The sequence below is a fragment of the Chiloscyllium plagiosum genome, chromosome 4 (genome assembly GCF_004010195.1).
Source record: "Chiloscyllium plagiosum isolate BGI_BamShark_2017 chromosome 4, ASM401019v2, whole genome shotgun sequence".
In the NCBI taxonomy this organism is placed as follows: domain Eukaryota; kingdom Metazoa; phylum Chordata; class Chondrichthyes; order Orectolobiformes; family Hemiscylliidae; genus Chiloscyllium; species Chiloscyllium plagiosum.
In genome coordinates, this window is record NC_057713.1 from 12,086,065 (window position 1) to 12,108,333 (window position 22,269).

Below are 22,269 nucleotides of genomic sequence, written 5' to 3' on the forward strand. Positions count from 1 at the left end.
AATTCAGTGAGTACTGACAGTAAAATTCAGAAATCTAAGACTTTATTCAGAGCTGAAAGCATAGGATGATCTAAACATGAGTCAAGTACATTTTGGATGTCAATAAATCTGGTGGTCATACAATTGACATTAACTAATGAGAAGTAGCTAACTAAAATAATCTATTCCTTCCAAAGTAATTGCATTTCTAAAGTATAGTAGGCCCTCAGATTTTTTTCCCTTCCAAAGCTAACATCTTTTTCCTGTATTGAGCTTTCCAATGAACCTTTAAAATAGCAATACAAAAAAACTATTAAAATTAAGTGAACTGATGGATTTTAAAATGGTCTGCAAATTGATTATACTTGCATAGACAAGACATTTTTACTGTCATGAGTGAAAGATGAAGTTGTTCTTCACTGTAAATAATTTGGATGAAGCCAGCAGAAGCTCAAAGACAATACAAAGAAAGATATGCAGGGATTTCAGACATGTAACAGAATGAGGTCTCAACGAAAACAGAAAATGCTGGCAAATCATGTTAAAACTGTACAGGACGTTGGTTCGGCCGCATTTGGAATACTGTGTACAGTTCTGGTCACCACATTACCAAAAGGATGTGGACGCTTTGGAGAGGGTGCAGAGAAGGTTTATGGTATGGAAGGTGCTAGCTATGAAGAGAGGTTGAGTAGGTTCAGTTTATTTTCATTAGAACAAAGGAGATTGAGGGGGGACCTGATTGAGGTTTACAAAATCATGAAGGGTATAGACAGGGTGGATAGAGACAAGCTTTTTTCCCAGGGTGAAGGATTCCATAACGAGAAGTCATGCTTTCAAGGTGAGAGGTGGAAAGTTTAAGGGGGATACATGCGGCAATTACTTCACACAGAGGGTGGTGGGCATTTGGAATGCGTTGCCAGCAGAGGTGGTGGTGGCAGGCACGGTAGATTTATTTAAGATGCGTCTGGACAGGTGCATGAGTAGGTGGGGAGCAGAGGGATACAGATGCTTAGGAATTGACCGACAGGTTTAGACAATATGTTTGGATCGACTCAGGCTTGGAGGGTCCAAGGGCCTGTTCCTGGGCTGTAAATTTTCTTTGTTCTTTGTTGGATGATAACTGTCAACTCTTGGCACTGATATTTCACCTATCTGGAGCAAATCATCCTCTGCTATCCACTCAATGTCATCTTTTTGGGTGGCACACTGGCTCAGTAGTTAGCATTGCTGCCTCACAGCACCTGGGTGCCAGGTTCAATTCCAGCCTCGGATGACTGTGTGTGGAGTTTGCACATTCTCCCCGTATCTGTGTGGGTTACCCACCCACAGTCCAAAGATGTACAGGTCAGGTGAATTGGCCATGCTAAATTGCCCATAGTGTTAGGTCAAAGGGAAATGGGTCTGGGTGGGTTACTCTTTGTAGGATCGGTGTGGACTGGTTGGGCTGAAGGGCCAGTTTCCACACTGTAGGGAATCTAATCTAAAATTCATGTAGTACTTTAAAATCTGATTTCAGATATGGCCAACTCACCCACAGAAGGAGGAAATAGCGGCAGATGGGCAAAGACTGTTTCTTAGAAAGAAAGGGAATATATCGAGTACAGATCACAGTGAAATTACATTATAGTAACAGATGTCAAAATAAAACATGATGAAATTAATGAAAAAGGGTTATACATGATTCAGAGAATGTGAATAGTGAAAGCAGAAGGGTGATATGTTAATGCAGCAAAGAGCACATATACTGCATTTTAACATAACTGCTTCAAAAAAAATGTTGTCAAACAAAAATGGATACTGAGCCACATAGTGAGAGGCCAGAATAACTCAAATTAGCGCATCTTCTATGAGCGAGTGTCATGTAAAGGAAAGGCATATTGACATCACGGTTGTGGATCACCCTACTCAATTTTATGAATAGACAATTCCAATTCCAAGAAACCTGCATTCCCATGCTCCTCTCCAAGAAGAAAACTACCCATCAACCCATTCAACTTCACCAACACCCACAACCAGAAAGAACATAGGTGCCATGATTAAAAGTTGCAAATAACCAATCAAGGTTATTTTAAGTTTTATGGTAGTGAATTTTCTGACCATCTATCTACACCCTTGTCAATATGCAGCCTATTGCCACCTCCACACATAGACTTGGTTCATCTGTTGTTGAAAACTCTCATCCATTTGTTTTTCATCTTTATTCTTAATATCACAGTACACTTATAAACAGCCTCCGATGTTGAGCCTACAAATATTTGTAGTCTTGCGGAACATAACTGGCTCCAATTTTCATTTACCCATTACCCATTTTCACTGATGCTATGTCTGAAAACACATCAAATATAAAACCCTCTTTTTAAAAAATGCCTCCATGTCCTTACTTATCTCTGAAATCCCTCCGAGCCCTACAATGTTGCAAGATATCAATGCTTATCTAATTAACATAGAACATTACACCACAGTAAAGGCCCTTCGGCCATTGATGTTGCGTCGACCTGTCATACCAATCTGAAGCCCATCTAACCTACACTATTGCATGTACGTCCATATGCTTGTCCAATGATGACTTAAATGTACTTAAAGTTGGCAAATCTACTATCGTTGCAGGCAAAGCATTCCATACCCTTACTACACTCTGAGTAAAGAACTACCTTTAAGTTAGTCACCATCCTGACTTGGAAATTTAGAGGTGTTTCTTCACTGTTACGGTGTCAATTTCTTCCCTAATGGCATTGTGGGTCTATCTATAGCACATGGGCTGTAGCAGTTCAAGAAGCCATCTCACCCCCACCTTCTCAAGGGCAACAAGGGTCAGGCAATAAATGCTGGTTAGCCAGTAATGCTGATGTCCTACAAGTGAATAAAAGAAACCAACAGGCATGTGCTCAGCATAGAGATCCAGCAGTGGGATTTTCATCCGTTCATTGCATCCAACTCCACCCTTCCAGGTTGTAAAGGGTGGATGTGGTTATTTACCCGATTGGAGAACTCTGCAGCTTATCTATGTCTCTCTGTAACCTAGAACATCCTTCGTCACTATCCACAACTCCATTGACCTTAGTGTCATCTGCAAATTTACTAACCCACCCTTCTACGCCCTCATCCAGGTCATTTATAAAAATGACGAACAGCAGTGGACCCAACACCGATCCTTGCAGTACACCACTGGTAACTGGACTCCAGGATGAACATTTCCCATCAACCACCACCCTCTGCCTTCTTTCAGCAAGCCAATTACTGATCCAAACTGCTATATCTCTCACAATCCCATTCCTCCACATTTTGTACAATAGCGTACTGTGGGGAATCTTATCGAATGCCTCGCTGAAATCCATATACACCACATCAACCGGTTTACTCTCATCTACCTGTTTTGGCCTCTCAGCCATTTATTCACTCTGCCATTAATGGCTGTGCCTCTTGGCCCTTTGTCAGTTGGCTGTGCATACGTTCAGATCGGCATATACACGGTGTCACAACCAAAACACTGTTAAAGTGAAAACGCTGCAGCAAACACAGCAACACTATGATCAGATAAGATATGACTACCCCCCACCCCTCAATCTATGCTGATAATGTCAAATGTGGCTTAAAATATACTTACAAATAAAGATACATGGCCAAGGAATGTAAATCCTAAACTTAAGAAACTAAAGTGTCTAATCATATGCACAGAAATTGCATTGAAGAGTGCAGAAAAGCATGCCAGGAGCACTACCAGGCATTCCCAAAAATGAGGTGTTAACCTGGTGAGGCTACCAACACAGGATTACTTGTGTGCCAATTGCTACCAAGCAACGCCACAACCATTGATCAAATCTGAACTCTGCAGTCTTGCAACATCAAATGGTGAGCAGTGGTGGGCAACTAACTCACCAATGGAGGAGATTCCACAAACATCCCCAACCACAAGAATGGAGGATCCCAGCACATCTGTGCAAAAGAGAAAGCTGAAGCAGTCACAACAACTATCTGTCAGAAGTGCCAAATGAATGATTCATCTTTCTTCCTCCAGAAGTCTCCAGCATCACAGATGCTAATCTTCACCAAATTCAATTCACTCCACATGATGTCAAGAAATGGTTGAAGGTACTTGATGCTGCAAAGGCTATGGGCCCTGACAACATTACTGATGGTACTATTCAAGATTTATACTTCAGAACTTGTTGTACTCTAGCTAAGCTGTTTCAGTACAGCTACATTGCTGGTATCTACCCAAAGGTTGCCCATATAAGATAATCAGAAGGTTAGATAGGGTGGACAGAGAGAGCCTTTTTCCAAGTATGGTGACGGCGAGCACGAGGGGCATAGCTTTAAATTGAGGGGTGATAGATATAGGACAGATGTCAGAGGTAGTTTCTTTACTCAGAGAGTAGTAAGGGTATGGAATGCTTTGCCTGCAACGATAGTATGTCCTATACACAAAAAGAGGACAAATCCAACCTGGCCAATTATGGCCCACCAGTCTACTCTTGATCATCAGAAGGTATCATAAAGGGTGGTATCAAACAGCACTTGCTTAGCAAAAACCTGCTCACTGATGCTCAGTTTAGGTTCCTCCAGGGCTACTTAGCTCCTGACCTCATTAGTCTTGGGTATAAACATGGACAAAGAAGCTGAATTTCAGAGGTGAGTGACTGTCCTTGACATCAAGACTGAATTTGAGTGTGGCATCAAGAATCCCTAGCAAATCTGGAGTCAATGGGAATCTGGGAGGAAATTCTCTGCTGGTTGGAGCCATGCTTTGCACAAAGGAAGATGGCTGTGATTATTGAAGATCAGTTATCTCAGGTCCAGGACATCTGTGCAGGAGTTCCTTGGGGCATAGTCCTTGTCCCAACCATTTTCAGCTACATGATCATCAATAATGTTCTAGCACTAGATCCCTCATTATTTGAATATAGGGATTATATACCTATATAGGCAGTTACCTTATATAGGCAGTCAACAATTTGTAGGGAATTTCTTATAGTATATTGAATTTGTTTGAGGGGAGTACAAAAGCAAACAGTCCTTAGGGTTCATGTGTATAATTCTCTGAAGGTGAAAATTTGGCTACAAATCATTCTTCAGACTGCATTTGGACTATTGTGTTCAGTTCTGAGCACCTTATTTAAAGAAGATGTAAAAGCTCTGTTGAGAGTGCAAAGGAGATTTATAAGAATACCAGGAATGAAGAGTAATTTTAGACAGAAGGGAATATTAGAGAAATTGTACCAATTTTCCTTGGAGCAGTGAAGGTTGGGAGGTGCTCTTATTGAGGCATTCGAATTATGAACAATTTCGACAGGGTAAAGAATGGTATTCTTTTTCCATTAGTTGGTATGTCAGTAACCAGGGGTCACAATTTCAAGACTGCCAGCAAGAGAGCTAGGAGTGAAATGAGGAGAAACTCAGAAAGTTAGGATTTGAAATGTGCTGCCAAGAATAATGGTAGTGGTAGATTCAAAACAAGGTTTCAAAAGAGAGCTGGATACATACGTGAAAGTGAAGAATTTCGAGGGCTATGGAGGTAGGCTGGATAATGGGACAAGTTGGGTAACTCTTGGGAGCCGGTACAGGCATCATACGTTGATATATTTCCCTCCCCACCCCTTTCCGCCTTCCACAAAGACCGTTCCCTCTGTGACTACCTGGTCAGGTCCACACGGCCCCAACAACTCACCCTCCCATCCTGGCACCTTCCCCTGCCACTGCAGGAATTGCAAAACCTGCGCCACACCTCCTCCCTCACCTCCATCCAAGGCCTTAAAGGAGCCTTCCTCATCTATCAAAGTTTTACCTGCACATCCACCAATATTATTTATTGTATCCGTTGTTCCCAATGTGGTCTCCTCTACACTGGGGAGACTGGACGCCTCCTAGCAGAGCGCTTTAGAGAACATCTCTGGGACACCCGCACCAATCAACCATACCGCCCTGTGGCCCAACATTTCAACTCCCCCACCCACTCTGCCGAGGACATGGAGGTCCTGGGCCTCCTTCACTGCCGCTCCCTCACCACCCAACGCCTGGAGGAAGAACGCCTCATCTTCCGCCTCCCACCCTCCCCACCCTCCTCTCTGACCTATCACCTCCATCCCCACCCCCATTCACCTATTGTACTCTCTGCTACTTTCTCCCCACCCCCACCTTCCTCTCATTTATCTCTCCACCCTTCAGGCACTCTACCTGTATTCTTGATGAAGGGCTTTTGCCCGAAACATCGATTTTACTGCTCCTCGGATGCTGCCTGAACTGCTGTGCTTTTCCAGCACCACTAATCCAGAATCTAGTTTCCAGCATCTGCAGTCATTGCTTTTACCATCATACGTTGAATCGCCTCCTTCTGTACTGTACATTCTATGATTCGACATTAAAAAGCATAATTGGATAAAGTTCATTGGATAAAGAAAATATATAATCATGACAATTGGGGTAGGTTCACCAATGCCAGAGGACAAATGTTGGTGTCAAATGTGTTTATCTAGTTTAAGCTGTGAAGGCAGCATTGTGTTCTCTAGGCGAAGTGTTAGGGAACTCTTCCCTGATCATTCTCCTCTTCACAGGTCCAAATTCCATCGAGAGAAGACAGCTCACTGAGGACAGCACTCTGTCCCTGAACATTTGTTGATATACCCAGTTTCTAGGGACTGGTATGTGACATTGTGTCAATCAATTGTCTGAATCCTTTGAACAAGGAAATTGCTTCCTATTATAGTTATTTCAGTGTGTTGGAAGCAGAAGTTGTGCTTCCAAAACAGCAAATATCTCCCCCACCACTCCCTTTGGTCTCTCTGTTTATTTTGCTTTTTTTTTGTTTTTTTATCAAATTATTTGATTCTCCCTCTCCACTCCTTCATTCTGCATTGAAACTATACTGTTCTCTGTGACCAGGATTGAGAGACCCAAAAGTTGTGTTGCCTGCCTGGTACTTGGGTTCGTAATAGCCATGTGGACTGCAGAGGAACTTGGAGTGGGAGGGTAAGGATCCAGTGGTCGAGGTCCACATAGGTACCAATGATATAGGTAAAACTAGGGCAGAGGTTCTGTTAAGGGCATATGAACAGGAGTTAAATTAAAAAGCGGAATCAAAACGGTAATTATCTCTGGATTACTACCTGAGCCACGGGCTAATTGGCACAGGGTCAATAAGATTAAGCAGGTAATTGCATGGCTCAAAGATTGGTGTGAGAGAAATGGGTTTGAACGCATGGGACATTGGCTGTGAAAGAAGGGACCTATTCTGATGGGACTGTCTTCATCTAAACCTGGCATGGTCTTGGTGAATCGCATAACCAGGGTTGTTGACAGCGCTTTAAACTAAACGGGTGGGGGGAGGATGGTGTGGTGGTTTCAGTTATGGAAAACCCAAATTAAAGGAGGAGGTAAGAGTGCAGAACTCAGGAGAGGTTATTAAAATCGCCAGCACAGACACAAACAGTGTACAGAAAGGATTGGCAATCAAACTTCAAGCACACAGGTCAAATGAATGGCAATGAGAACTCAGATGGTAAGTACAGGATTGAAGATGTTATATCTGAATGCACACAGTAAAAGGATTATGGTAAATAAGCTTGTGGCACAGATTGGCAGGTATGACGTGGTGGGTATTACAAAGACGTGGTTGCAAGGGGATCAGGACTGGGAGCTGAATATTCAAGGATATGTATCCTATCAAAAAAAAAAGCAGGTGGGCAGAGGAGGTGCTGTTGCCTTATCAGTAAGAAATTAAATTAAATTGATGGTGAGAAACGAAGTAGGGGTCTGATGATGTAGAATCTGTGTGGATAGAATTGAGAAACCACTAAGGTAAAAAAGCAACATTGTTGGAGTTATGTGCAGACCTTTAAATAGTAATCAGGAGCCTGGGGTGCAAGATACACCAGGATTTGAAAAGATGAGTAGGAAAGGCAAAGGTACAGTGACCATGGGGGATTTCAATATGCAGGTGGACTGGGGAAATCAGGTTGGGAGTGGATTGCAAGGAAAGGAATCTGTGGAATGTCTATGAGGTGACTTTTTGGAGCAGCTTGTGGTGGAGCCCACTAAGGAACAGGCAGTACTGGATTCAGTGTTGTGCAATGAGACAGACTTGATAAGGGAGCTTAAGGTGAAGAAACCCTTAGGAGGCAGTGATCATAATATGATTGAATTTACTGCAATTTGAGAGGGAGAAGATAGAAGCAGAGGTAATGGTATTACAGCTGAATAAAAGCAATACAGAGGCATGAGGGAGGAACTGGGTAGAATTGACTGGGAAAGGAGCCTAGCAAGAAAGACAGTGGAACAGCAATGGCAGGAGTTTCTGGGGGTAATTCAAGAGACACAGCAGAGATTTATCCTGAGGAAAAAGAAGCAATGTACAGGGAGGATAAGGCGACCATGGTTGATGAGGGGAGTCAGGGATAGCATAAAAGCAAAAGAGAAGGCATATAATGTGGCGAAGGGCAATGGGAAACTAGAGGATTGGGAAGCTTACAAAGTTCAACAGAGGGCAACAAAAAAGAAATAAGGAATGAGAAGGTTAAATATAATGGTAAGCTAGCTAGTAATTTAAAGGAAGACTGTCAGAGTTTATTTAGATATATAAAGGACAAAAGAGAGGCAAAAGTGGACATGAGGCTGCTGGAAAATGACACTGGAGAGGTAATAGTGGGGAAGGAGGAAATGGTTGAGGAACTGAACAATTCGTCAAGTCAGTTTTCACAGTGGACAACCCAAAAGTAATATCCCAAACATTCAAGAGTGTGGAGGAGAGGGGGGGGGGCAGAGCTAAGTATGGTGACCATCACCAAGGAGAAGGTCCTAGAAAAATTGAATGGCCTGAAGGTGGATAAGTCACCTGGACCAGATGAACGACACCCCAGAGCTCTAAGGGAGATAGCTGAAGAGATAGCAGAGGTGTTAGTTGTGATCCTTCAGGAATCACTAGAATCAGGGAAGGTGCCAGAGGACTGGAAAATTGCTAATGTGACAACCGTGTTTAAAAAGGGGGTAAGGCAAAAGATAGAAAATTATAGACTGATTAGCTGAACCTCAGTCGTGGATAGGATCCTGGAATCCATTGTGAAGGATGAGATTTCTGAATACTTGGAAGTATATGGTAAAATAGGGCAAAGTCAGCATGGTTTCACGGAAGGGAGGTCATGCCTGACAAATTTGCTAGAATACAATGAGCAGGTTAGACCAAGAAGAGCCAATGGATGTTATCTGCCTGGACTCCAATAAAGCCTTTGACAAGGTGCCGCACAGGAGGTTACTGAGTAAGATAAGGGCCCATGGCATTACAGGCAAGGTGCTAACGTGGATAAAGCTTGGATGCCTGGCAGAAAGCAGACAGTGGGGATTAAAGGGTCCTTCTCAGGATGGTAGCTGGTGACAAGAGGTGTCTGCAAGGCTCAGTGTTGGGACCACAATTTTTCACTTTAAACAATAATGATCTTGATGAAAGAACTGTGGGCATTCTGGCTAAGATTGCATATGATACAAGGATAGAGGGACAGGTAACATTGAGAAGGCAGGGAGGCTGCAGGAGGATTTGGACAGGTTAGGAGAGTGGGCAAAGAAGTGGCAGATGGAGTACAACGTGGGAAAGTATGAGGTCATGCACTTTGGTAGGAAGAATAGAGGCACGGACTATTTTCTAAATGGGAGAAAATTCAGATGTCTGAAGTGCAAACAGACTTGGGAGTTCTTGATCAGGATTCCCTCAAGGTAAACTTGCAGGTTGAGTCAGTAGTTTGGAAGACAAATGCAATGTTGGCAATTTTTTGAGAGGACTTGAATATAAAAGCAGGAATATACTTCTGAGGCTCTATAAGGCTCTGGTCAGATCACATTTGGAGTATTGTGTGTGCCATATGTCACAAAGGATGCACTGGCCCTGGAGCTTGTTCAGAGGAAGTTTATGAGAATGGTTCCAGGAATGAACCAGATAACTAAATTTTTGGTTTATATTGAAAACTCTTAACAAAACTCGTACTCAATAGGGGAAGAACTTGTAATGCAGGTAATAGAACAATCCTGATACATTTTCATGTATACCACACTGAGCAGGTTAGAATGTATGAAACTCAGCTCCCTAATCTTGACTGTTTTGGAAGGTGAATGTCTCACTACCCATATAAGCTAGGAAAACATGAAGGCTGAAACTGACATAGTAAAAAAGTTGGAAGATGTTCATGTATGAGTGAGAGAGAGAAAACATTCTTCTGTAAATTACATTCACTGACCGAAGGGTTCAAGGGACATTGAGAGAGAGAGAGAGAAGACGGAAGCTGGTGGATACATTAACTCTTTGTGGTTTGATTTGAGTGAAGACTGGCTTGTCATGGATTGAATGTTTGTGTGTTGTTCCCTGGAGCTTGAGATCTGGGAATATTATGATTTTAATTTGCATTCTGGATATCTAAGATGATTTTAAAAGAAAAAGCCATTTTGTAGGACAATGATACTGGTCATTGTTGGCTGAGCAAGGTTACCTCATGACCTTTTCCACATAGTTTAGACTAGTCTCCTGTTATAATGTACGAGCCAAAGTAATTGACCATTTGGCCTAGCTTGATTAAGATTTCGCATTTTGATGTGCATGTAGCTTAATTAGTCAAGCATACTCAGACCTATCAATGAGTTTCTCTTCCTCTGCAAACTTTTGCCATTTTATTGCTGCTTATCTGATTAAGGACATGCGGCGTTTTTGTAATTTTAATACCAAATTCTGTATAAAGACAGCTTGTTTGTAGCAACAAGGAGGGTAGCCTGAGAGAGCTCTTAGGGGTAAGAGCTAATCTGCTAATGATTTTAGACCCTTAGCTGAAGCCTGGCTTACAGGTATCTACGTCATAGTGTAACATTGATGCCATTGGTAAATAAAGGTAATAATTTAAACTAAACTGTCTATAAGAGTTTTATATTCCAGAGTACCACAGAGTATGATCTCTGGTATGAACCATGAGAGGCTTACAGGTTGAGTCTATCAGGGATCCCCTGAGCCGTCTCAATTAGATACTTTAACAATTTGGCGCTGTGAGCAGGTTCCAGCAAGGGAAACGTGTGAGTGAAACTGGAAAAGAGAAGCTTCATCTAAAGGTTGGAATCAAGACCAACGGGCCCACGAGATAAGGTTATATCTTGGTTGCTCTCTGTTTGCATTTTTGTGTGCTACTTCCCCCATTTCACTCTCACATACACTGACAGAACCCCGAATGAGATTGTTTAGATAGGCACTAAAAATAGAGGTAAAAACAATGACTGCAGACGCTGGAAACCAGATTCTGGATTAGTGGTGCTGGAAGAGCACAGCAGTTCAGGCAGCATCCAAGGAGCTTCGAAAGAAACCTTGCAAAGGCAAGAGACAATGGTAAGAATTTTGTGAAGGTACACAATAAATAGGATAAATATGAGTGAGACCTTAGATAAGATAGAGGGCAAATGTCCCTTAACAGAGGTAGTGAGTATGTATCCTAAGTATGAGAAACCATTAAAGGGAATATCAGGTGCAACTGCCTGACAGAATAAGGACTGGCCTCTGGGAGGCATGCATGATCTAAAGCTACTTATGAAAGTTGAACAAGAGATATGGAAAAAAGGATGTGAGAGTAAAAAGAAAGAAGCCATATCAGAAAAACATAGCTCAAGGAAAATGGGAAAAACCCAGACAAAACTGTATTGAAAGGCGTATCAGTCCATTAACTGAGGAAGGATTTGAATTAGATTGGACAGAACTAAAATGCAAATGTGAAGCACATGACTTAGAAACAGAATTGGAGTTGGCTAGAGAAAAAATAGCAAAAAATAAAGAAGGCAGAGAACCACAACCTAATCTGAAATTTCATGGGGCCCCAAAGAAAAGGGAAACTGGTAAATAAAAATCAGGCTGCAGCTGCAGCCACGCAGGACCAGACAGACAACAAGGACAACTCCTTATACTCCACCTATCCCAAAGACCCATTATTAGAGGACAATGATTCTCCTGCAAGTGAGGAATTTGAATCTGATTCGGTGGTAGAGATCTTTTATTTTGCCTCCCCCCGCCTCCCACCGTTAACCGACTGCTTCTGGTTCCCCTATAGGGACTTCCCTTAAAACCCACCTGTGGTACGACCAAAGCAAACACACACTATGAAACAAAAACATCTAAACACCCCTTCCTATTCTGAGGATGAATGTGCCAAGGCACATACCCTTTTTTTCCTCATTTGCCTGTCCTGTCCAGCATATTGAGAATTCGGATGATCAAAGTTACCATAATCCAATTGCCACCCGCTCCAGAAATTAACTAAAATTAAGACATGAAGGGAACCCTGATAAGGCAGCTTTGAGTGCCACTGCCCCACCACAAATGAGTCCGAAGACATTGATGAATTACAGTCAAAGTGTAGGGACCTTAATGTTAGTCCTTGCACTCACCCTGATATGAAATGGCTAAGGGGAAATTTCCTGACTAGAAGAGTCCCTAAACCACTTGCCCAGAAACTGGGACAAAATCCATTTGTTAATCTTTATCAACCTTGGAAGCCTCATGATCTCTCTAGCATCATCAGTAAGGCTCCAGACTATGGAAAGAATCCCAAAGGACTCATTAATTGTATTAATAGGACTAGGATCATTTACAATGCAGCCTCCCAAGACTTACTTAGCCTCATAGAATGCACTCTTTTCCCTGAATAATGGACTATGTTCTTAGAAATTTTACAATGTAATAATCATACCCAACTCATGATTATGCATCCAGGTGAACCTAATAGGTCAGATTGGATTATTATTTGCCTCCGTCAAGCAGTGCACCATGCAATCGATGTAAGATCCTCACATGTAAATCTCGCTCAAGCGAAGGAGCTGAGGGTTTCCTTGTCCGCTTTAAGGACTTCTACGCTGCTTACTCTGGTATTCTACAAGGACAATCGTCCCATTTTAATACCTTATGACTGTCTTTCCTGACCAGGTACAGAAAGGTATTAAAACCCATAATATGCACTGGCAAGAAGCCGATGTTGAACAATTCAGCCGAGAAGTATGTTACTTCTGGGAACGAAAGGACCCCGACAGTAAGGCCTCAACAATTAAGATCAAGACCGAATTTGCCCAAACTGCAGGCGGTGGACCTAAAACCAGAACTCCCAACAGACCTTCCCATCCGCAAGGCCAGTTAGGCTTTCGAATGGAACCCTCATACTGTCACCCAGTATGGCAAGACAATAGGACTGGTACCGTATATCAACAACATCCCTCTAGACCTTGGGGTGCTCCTATGTACTCTCCCCAACAGTCCATGATACCCCTTACTCCGTATACATCTTCTTAAAATTCCTCTCCGCCTCTCCCACCCCCAAGAGCCCCCATATGACCAGACATTTGCTTCAACTATAACCAACCAGGACATTTGTCCAAGAATTGCCCTTTCCCAAGGCAGCCCCCTGTTGATCACTGGAATGGAAGAAGCCAGCAATCTTCTGATTCGCCCTCCCCAGCGACCTCAGCAGGTTGTCCCTTCTACTGCACAGAACCCTTTCTGAACCTGACTCCCTGATGTAGGTCATCATCCTCCCTTGAATCTTCCTATAGTTATCGCTAGCCCTGAAGATGGACCTATGCTAACCCTTAATGCTAATGGTTGTGATATTGAATTCGTGATCGACCCTGTGTCATTGCTTCCCACTAATCTTGTAAATGCCTTTGACTTTCAAATCTCAGACAATGTTGAAACCCTGGAAGATTTTGATGGTTCCCCTAACTATTACGCACACACTGTCCTTCTGAGAGTAGTGTGGAAAAGCTGTATCTCGCTCTCTTTTCACATTTTTGTTACTGATAGGTTACGTATCACTCTACTCATCAGAGATCTCCTCTGTCCTCTACATATTACTATTGAATGTCACGACGAAGGTATCCTAATTCAGGATCCACACCATTTTGTTCAATGCGTCAACACCAAACCAAAGCTCCCTCAGTGGTGGTCTCTTGGTTTGGATCCTCACTCTTTTAAATCTCCTTTACATAATCTCCCTCACCTCCACGTTACTTTAGTTTATAACCTCTCTGGGACTGACCACAGCCTTGAACAATATTGTTTGAACAAGTTGATTAAACCACCCATAATATTCAGATGCTCAAAGTTTGTGAGAAGATTAGTAGCTTGGGTGCTTGTTGTTGTGGTTCTGTTCGCCGAGCTGAGAATTTGTGTTGCAGACATTTCGTCCCCTGTCTAGATGACATCCTCAGTGCTTGGGAGCCTCGGGTCCAGGTCAAAGTGTTTGTTGATAGAATCTGTGGATGAGTACCATGCCTCTAGGAATTCCCTGGCTATTCTCTGTTTGATTTGTCCTATAACAGTAGTGTTGTCCCAGTCGAACTCATGTTCCTTGTCATCTGCGTGTGTGGCTACTAAGGATAGCTGGTCGTGTCGTTTCGTGGCTAGTTGATGTTCATGGATACGGATCGTTAGCTGTCTTCCTGTTTGTCCTATGTAGTGTTTTTTGCAGTCCTTGCATGGCATTTTGTACACTACGTTGGTTTTGCTCATGTTGGGTATCGGGTTCTTTCTCCTGGTGAGTTGTTGTCTGAGAGTGGCTGTTAGTTTGTGTGCTGTTATGAGTCGTAGTGGTCGTAGTAGTCTGGCTGTCAGTTCAGAAATGTTTTGATGTATGGTAACATGGCTAGTCCCGGCATGGTGACACAGTGGTTAGCACTGCTGCCTCACAGCGCCAGAGACGCGGGTTCAATTCCCGCCTCAGGTGACTGACTGTGTGGAGTTTGCACATTCTCCACGTGTCTGTGTGGGTTTCCTGCAGGTGCTCCAGTTTCCTCCCACAGTCCAAAAATGTGCAGGTTAGGTGAATTGGCCATGCTAAATTGCCCGTAGTGTTAGGTGAAGGGGTAAATGTAGGGGAATGGGTCTGGGTGGGTTGAACTTTGGCGGGTCAGTGTGGACTTGTTGGGCCGAAGGGCCTCTTTTCCCACTAAGTAATTTAATCTAATCTAAAAATGTCCTCATTCTGTTGTCTTTCCCTTAGGCATCTGTTGATGAAATTGCGGAGTATCCGTTTTTGGCGAATACATTGTAGAGGTGTAGAGGAAGAAGAACACCTCTATAATGTATTCGCCAAAAAGAAGGGCTCATGCCTGAAACGTCGATTCTCCTGCTCCTTGGATGCTGCCTGACCTGCTGCGCTTTTCCAGCAACACACTTTCAGCTCTGATCTCCAGCATCTGCAGTCCTCACTTTCTCCTTCCTAGAATTCCACCCATCTCTATTCCTATTAAACCTAATTCCACTACCTCCTCTATACCCCAATATCCCATGAAGCTAGAAACTAAAGCTGGTGTTTAACCTGTTATTGACTCTTTCTTACAGCAAGGCATCCTAGTCACATGCCATTCTCCCATCAGTACACCCATTTTTCTGAATCCTGAACCTGAACGTCCTGAATGACAACTTGTTCAAGATCTTCGTGAAGTAAATAAAATTGTTGAGCCCTTTCACCCTCTCTTTGCCAATCCTGCTACTATCCTCAGCCAAGTCCCAGCACATGCCAAGATCTTTACTACTGTTGACCTCAAAAATGCATTGTTTTGCATTCCGTTGCATCCAGATAGCCAGTACCTTTTTGCCTTCACTTTTAAGGGCCATCAATGTACGTGGACCTGCCTACCTCAAGGGTTTGTTCATTCGCCCACACCTTTTTCAGAGACCCTTCACACCCAACTTGAATCACTTGAATTTCCTGGAGGCTCTCCCATAGTTCAATACATTGATGACCTCCTTCTCAGTAGCCCTGATGAATCTTCCACACTGATTCCACTACGTTACTGAACCATCTCCCTCAATGTGGAGATGTTGTACCCCCCAGTAAGGTTAAGACAAATCAGAAAGAAGTCAAATTCCTAGGTACTCTTATCTCTGAATCTGATCGATGCTTGACACCTGAATGTATTGATCCTATTCTTTGTATTGCTCCTCCAACCACTCCCAAACACGAGGTTGTTTTTAGGTCTTGTCAATTATTGCCGACAATGGATTCCCAATTGTGCCCTTCTAACTTGGAAATTGTCTCCCTTGTCCTCGTCTAATTCCCCTCAACAATATGACCTCACTCCTGAACAACTTACAGAACTTAAAATATCCTCTCTTCAGCTTCTGCTTTCGGCCAACCTTTGAATGATCGTCACTTCCTCCTTTATGTTGCTATCTTTGAAAACAGTGCTACAGCTGTTCGCAACCAGCACCATGGCTCCTGTTGCCTATTGTTCCACCAAACTTGACCCTGTTGCTCAAGGTATGTCTTTTTGCACCCAGGTTCTCCCAGCCATCCATACTATAGTATTGGCTGCCTCCAATATAAGGACTGCAGATGTTGAAGATCAGAGTCGAGAGTGTGGTGCTGGAAAAGCACAGCAGGTCAGGCAGCATCTAAGCAGCAGGAGAATTGACGTTTCGGGCATAATCCTGATGAAGGGCTTATGCCTGAAACGTCGATTCTCTTGCTCCTTGGATGCTGCCTGACCTGCTTTGCTTTTCCAACACCACACTCTTGACTCTGTCTCCAATGTAACTTTACATCAAACTGTGGAAGTCTGTACCTCCCATTCTGCGGTATCTTTGCTTACCTCTGAACATACTCAACACGTCGCTGTGGCCCGTCTCAGTCACAATGAGATCTCATTGCTTCAGAATCTGCTTCTCTCTTTTAAATATTGCTCTAAAGTTAACCCTGCCTCATTCTTGCAGAAGGGACCTCTTGAATTCCCCAATCCTCCCTATGACTGTGTTGTTATAAATGACCTTGTTACTTGGCCACATCCTGATCTTACAGATCAGGCTCTTGTTAACCTAAATTTTATGCTTTTTGTTGATGGCTCTTCTTCTGTCTCTCCAGAGGGCAAATGCAAGTCAGGATGTGCGATTATCACTTTGTCTCAAATGATAGAAGCTTATTACATAGCTCCACCCTGTTCTGCCCAACAAGCCGAGCTCCTTGCTCTCACCCATGCCTGTATACTTGCTGAAGGGAAGTCAGCTAATATCTACACTGACTCTCACTACACCTTTGGATGTGCCCATGATTTTGGTCAACTCTGGCAACAGTGCAGCTTTCTTACCTCATCAGGAACCTCTATCCTCAATGCTACCTACATTGCTAACCTCCTCTGCGCTATTCAACTTCCCTCTCAATTGGCAATTATGAAATGTTCCGCTCACTCCTCCGATGCTTCTGATGTCATGAAAGGCAACCATGCCACTGACACGGCTGTTAAGAAGGCAGCTTTTGAACAAAGAGATATGGTCACTCAAATGATGAACAGGAAACCAAAGGAAGATCCTCCTTTTTCCTTTTCTGATACCCCAACCATGCCTGACCTAGCGCAAATATGGACCCATCAGGGGGATGATTCTAATGAGGGAAAACAAGATGGATGAACAACATTGTTATGTAAGTAGTTTTACTGAATTTTGGATTACGCTGGTAGGACAGACATGTCTGCTGGATTCACTTTTGCCTATTCTAGTTGATTATATATTCATACACGTGTATGTAGGTATGGAGGGAATGGTGAACAGAATTCTCCAAACTTGGTGAAATCCTCCCGCAAAAAAAAAGCAAAACAAGCAGCTGCGAATTGCCTAATTTGTCAAAAGCATAATCCCAGGAAAGGAGTAAAGTGTCCACCTGATGAAACTCCCTTGCCAAGTGCACCTTTTGATACCATTGTTATAAGTATTGCTTAGTGATAATTGATGTATTTAGGAGATGGATTGAAGCTTATCCCTGTACTGCAAAAACTACCTGTAAAGTTCTACTAAGGGAAATGATACCCGGGTTTGGCATACCAGTAATGGTCTCTTCCAATAAGCCCCTACTTCTGTGCGGAGCTAAACAAAGAACTACGTAGAGTCGGAGTATGAATCAGAGATTCCAATTGTGCCAACTGTCCCCAAGCAGTGGGAATTGAAGATAGAGCCAATGGTACTTTTAAAAAGCCAGCTAAGCAAGTTGGTAGAGGAAACGGGCCTTAATTGGCTGCAAGTACTCCCAATTGCCCTTTTTAATATGACAACCATGATCCAGAAATAGACGGGATTATCAGTGGCTGAACTAGTATATGGGAAGCTCCTAAGGACTCCCTGGTCTGCACCATTGATGGTCCAACATTCTATTGACGTGCATGTCATGGCAGAACAAATGCACAGGTACCTGATTAGCCAAAGCATTGCAGTCTTATCATCACCAGGTCAAAGAAGCCTATTGGGTACCAGGGAATGAAGAAGAAAGAGCTCCAATGTTTAAAGATATCAACCCTGATGAATACATACTATTGAAAGACTTTAATTCGGAAAAATTGGGCCCTTGCTGGAAAGGTCTTTACCAAGTTCTTCCGACAACTTAGACTGCAGTAAAAGTAGAAGGACGTTCAATATGGGTCTACAAAGGACATTGCAAGCTTGTATCACCCTGGTATTAGTATGAGTGCAATCATCCGATGAAAACCCAATCCAAGTACATGCGCCCAGACGTAATCTGCCCATCTGTAATATTACTGACTGGCTAAACCTCCAATGTGATTGTATAGACGGAATTTGTGTCAATGCTAATGAATCAAATGGAGAAGTGACGAAGGTGGTATGTACATTTGTTGGTATGAACAATGTCACAGGAATTAATTTTAACAATCTAAATGCTACTTTGGAGGATGCCACATGCTGAAACAATGAGACCGTTAAAATGCCATCAATGACTCTTCCCCCTATACCGATGACAATATCATCACCTACCACCATCACTATCATTGACGTTGGTACTACCTCTCATGACAAGACAACCCCAATGATCACGAAACAGCAGAAATTAACAACACTCACTCTGCTAACCACTACCCATTTTGCTACCTCTACTGTGATTCTGAACACTAACCGGATACCGTGAGAACACTAACGTGTTCCACTTGTAACCCCAATGCCACTTGCAGAAACAAAACCAACAATTTAGGTGTAGAATGCCAATGTAATCACAGCTACACTGGCAACGGCATTTGTGCTTCGGGATGCTCCAATGACGATGATTGTATTATTTTCCCCACTGCTTCTCCTGAAGATAGAATTTGTCAGCTCCATGAAATTTGTACCAATACTGTTGGAAGCTATGAATGCAGCTGCTTAGCTGAAACTCGTTTAAGCTATTCATATTGCACCTCCAAACATCACTTTTGACTTTATTGTCACCCTCACAACATATCTATGCCAGTTGTCATGAGATGGCATGATTCCATAACTTCATCCATTCCATCAACTGAAAATTGTTATTTTGAAATGTTTGTCTGTTCCTCTCCCAAAATGAACCATACGAATTGCAGTATTGAACACACAGTATCAAAATCACAGAACCCTGCAGCATCTATTGATCTGAAACTGTCAACCTATATCTTCTCAATGGAACATTCTCCTATCCGAACTATCACTACTGGCAGAAATACTTTTTGTACATGTTCTGCAATCAGTAGCTACTGTAGTTAACAAGACAAGCTGGAAAGGTGAAAAAAGACCAAAAGTACTATGCACCCCCAATCCCCCTTCTGTTGCCAATGGTTTCTTTATTCAAGCTAAACACCCCGATCGATGTGTTGTCTGCTCACTCTTCCATCATTCTGATATACAATGTATGAATAAGACTCACTCACTTATGCAACTCCTCACCTGCGATGACAAAACCCATTTGGTAGAAGCGTGTCTCTATGTGAAGTGCACTAACAAACCTAAAGGATTCAACTTTAATGTTGTCCCACTGTTAGAATGGTGCATTATAAGAACTTCCGGTACCAACGACATGGGGCAAGTGAAGCATGTACTTTGTAAAAATGTTATAAAAGACACTGGTTGTACTCCTACTCTCCAACTGCTAATACACTTGGATAACCTAATTTTTGATAACACCCACTGTTTACAAGATTCACCCTTGCTCTGAGTGGACTCATCATTCACTCACAGATGTGCACCCTCAGCCTTCATTGGCAATGCAAAAACAAGGCTGACCCATATTTACCCAATGACTGGTATGGACTTTGTACTTTAGTGCTTTTTACCCTCCACCATAAAATACCTAAGGTATGGAATGGAAAGCCCACCAATATGTGAATCGCTATGGGACAAAAATTAGAGGAAAAACAAAATGAGACTTGCATGACTTCTTTCATCAACAAACCTGGTGGTCCAGGCTGATGGGAAGCCTTATTCCTGGCTGGGATGTTGAGATGGTCCTAGATCAGATAGGTGACCTTGCGTACGACGTTGAAAACCTTCCCAACTCAACTGCCAACGCATTGAAACTAATGAACAAAGAACTCCAGGAGACCCAGATGATGACGCTTTAGAATCAATTAGTGCTAGATTTTGACCTTGTTAAAGAAGGAGGTGCTTGTTCTGTCATTGGTCTACAATGTTGCACTTACATAGATGACTTCTCTAAAGTTATTGTATATATGACACAGGTATCATTAACTGATACAGGGCGGATACCTGCCCCACCATCGTCCGACTCGTGGAGGGAGTCCTATCTGCTGGCTATGGTCACTGTGCAGATGGTTCATGTGGAATGCATTTTAATCCTCTGTCTCATCCGAGGAATATACATTGTTGTCCGCTTATACATGAAATGGACTGTGCATTGCTTTTAGCCTAAGCCAAAGAAGAATCTTGTTAATCGATCTTTGTTCACTCCGTACCTCCATGTTTGAACTTTTATGTCTAAATCAGATATCTTTCCAACTCTGCTCCTCCGGACGATGACTCACCAGAAGGGGCGCTTGACTTCTTAAAAATATAAATGGATTGAATGGACTAATTGTACATGTATACGCTGTATTGTTATTGTGAAATGATAAAAGGAGGGAATGAAAAAGCTGGTAGCCTTACACATCTGCTAAGAGATGCGGAAAAGCACTTGACCACGGCAGGGGGGTCAGAATTCTTCTTCAGAAGAATTAAGGACGTCTGTTCTTAGTGTCAATGAATCAGTGTAAATAAAGTGATAACATTTGTTCACTTGTGGAATGTGTGGCAGTACTTCCTTCTCACCTTGGGGGCTGGAGGCGTGCATATTTCACAGTTGGATGTCAGATAACTAAATTTCTGGCTAATATTGAAAACTCTAAACAAAACTCATACTCAATAGGAAAAGAACTTGTAAATTAATAAGCTAAGTGGAATATTCACATAATAGAACAATCCTGATACATTTTCATGTATACCATACTAAGCAGATTTTAATTTATGAAGCTCAGGTCCCTAATCTTGACTGTTCTGGAACGTGAATATCTCATTACCAATACAAGCTAGGAAAACACGAAGGCTGAAACTGACATCTAAGAAAGTTGGAAGATGTTATGTGTGAGAGGGAGAAAACATTCTTCTGTAAATTACATTCACTGACTGAAGGGCTCAAGGGACATTGAAAGAGAGAGAAAGACAGGACAGAAACTGGTGGAAAGATTAACTCTTTGCGATCTGATTTGAATGAACACTGACTTGTCAGGGATTGAATATTTATGTGTTGTTCCCTCGAGCTCAAAATCTGGAAATGAAATGAATTTAATTTGCATTCTGGGAATCCAAGATGAATTTTAAATAAAAGGTCATTTTGTAGGACAATGGTACTGGTCATGTTGGCTGAGCAAGGTTACCTCATGACCTTTTCCACATAGTTTAGACTAGTCTTCTGTTATGATGCACTAGCCAAAGTAATTGACCATTTGGGTAAAATAATGACTGTAGATGCTGGAAACCAGAGTCTAGATTAGAGTGGTGCTGGAAAAGCACAGCTCTAATTGACCATTTAGCCTGGCTTGATCAAGATTTTGCATTTTGATGTGCATGCAGCTTAATTAGGTAAAAACAATGACTGCAGATGCTGGAAACCAGATTCTAGATTAGTGGTGCTGGAAGAGCACAGCAGTTCAGGCAGCATCCAAGCTGGTCCTTGGATGCTGCCTGAACTGCTGTGCTCTTCCACCAGCACCACTAATCCAGAATGCAGCTTAATTAGTTAAGCATAGTCAGATCTGTCAATGAGTTTCTCTTCCTCTGCAAACTTTTACCATTTATTGCTGCTTATCTGATTATGGACATTTTAAAATTATAATACCAAATTCTGTATAAAGACAGCTTGTTTGCAGCAATAAGGAGTAGCCTGAGAGAGAGAGCTCTTAGGGGTAAGAGCTAACCTGCTAATGGTTTTAGAACCTTAGTTCAAGCCTGGCTTATTGGTATCTATGTTATAGTGTAACATTGACGTCATTGGTAAATAAAGGTAATAATTTGTA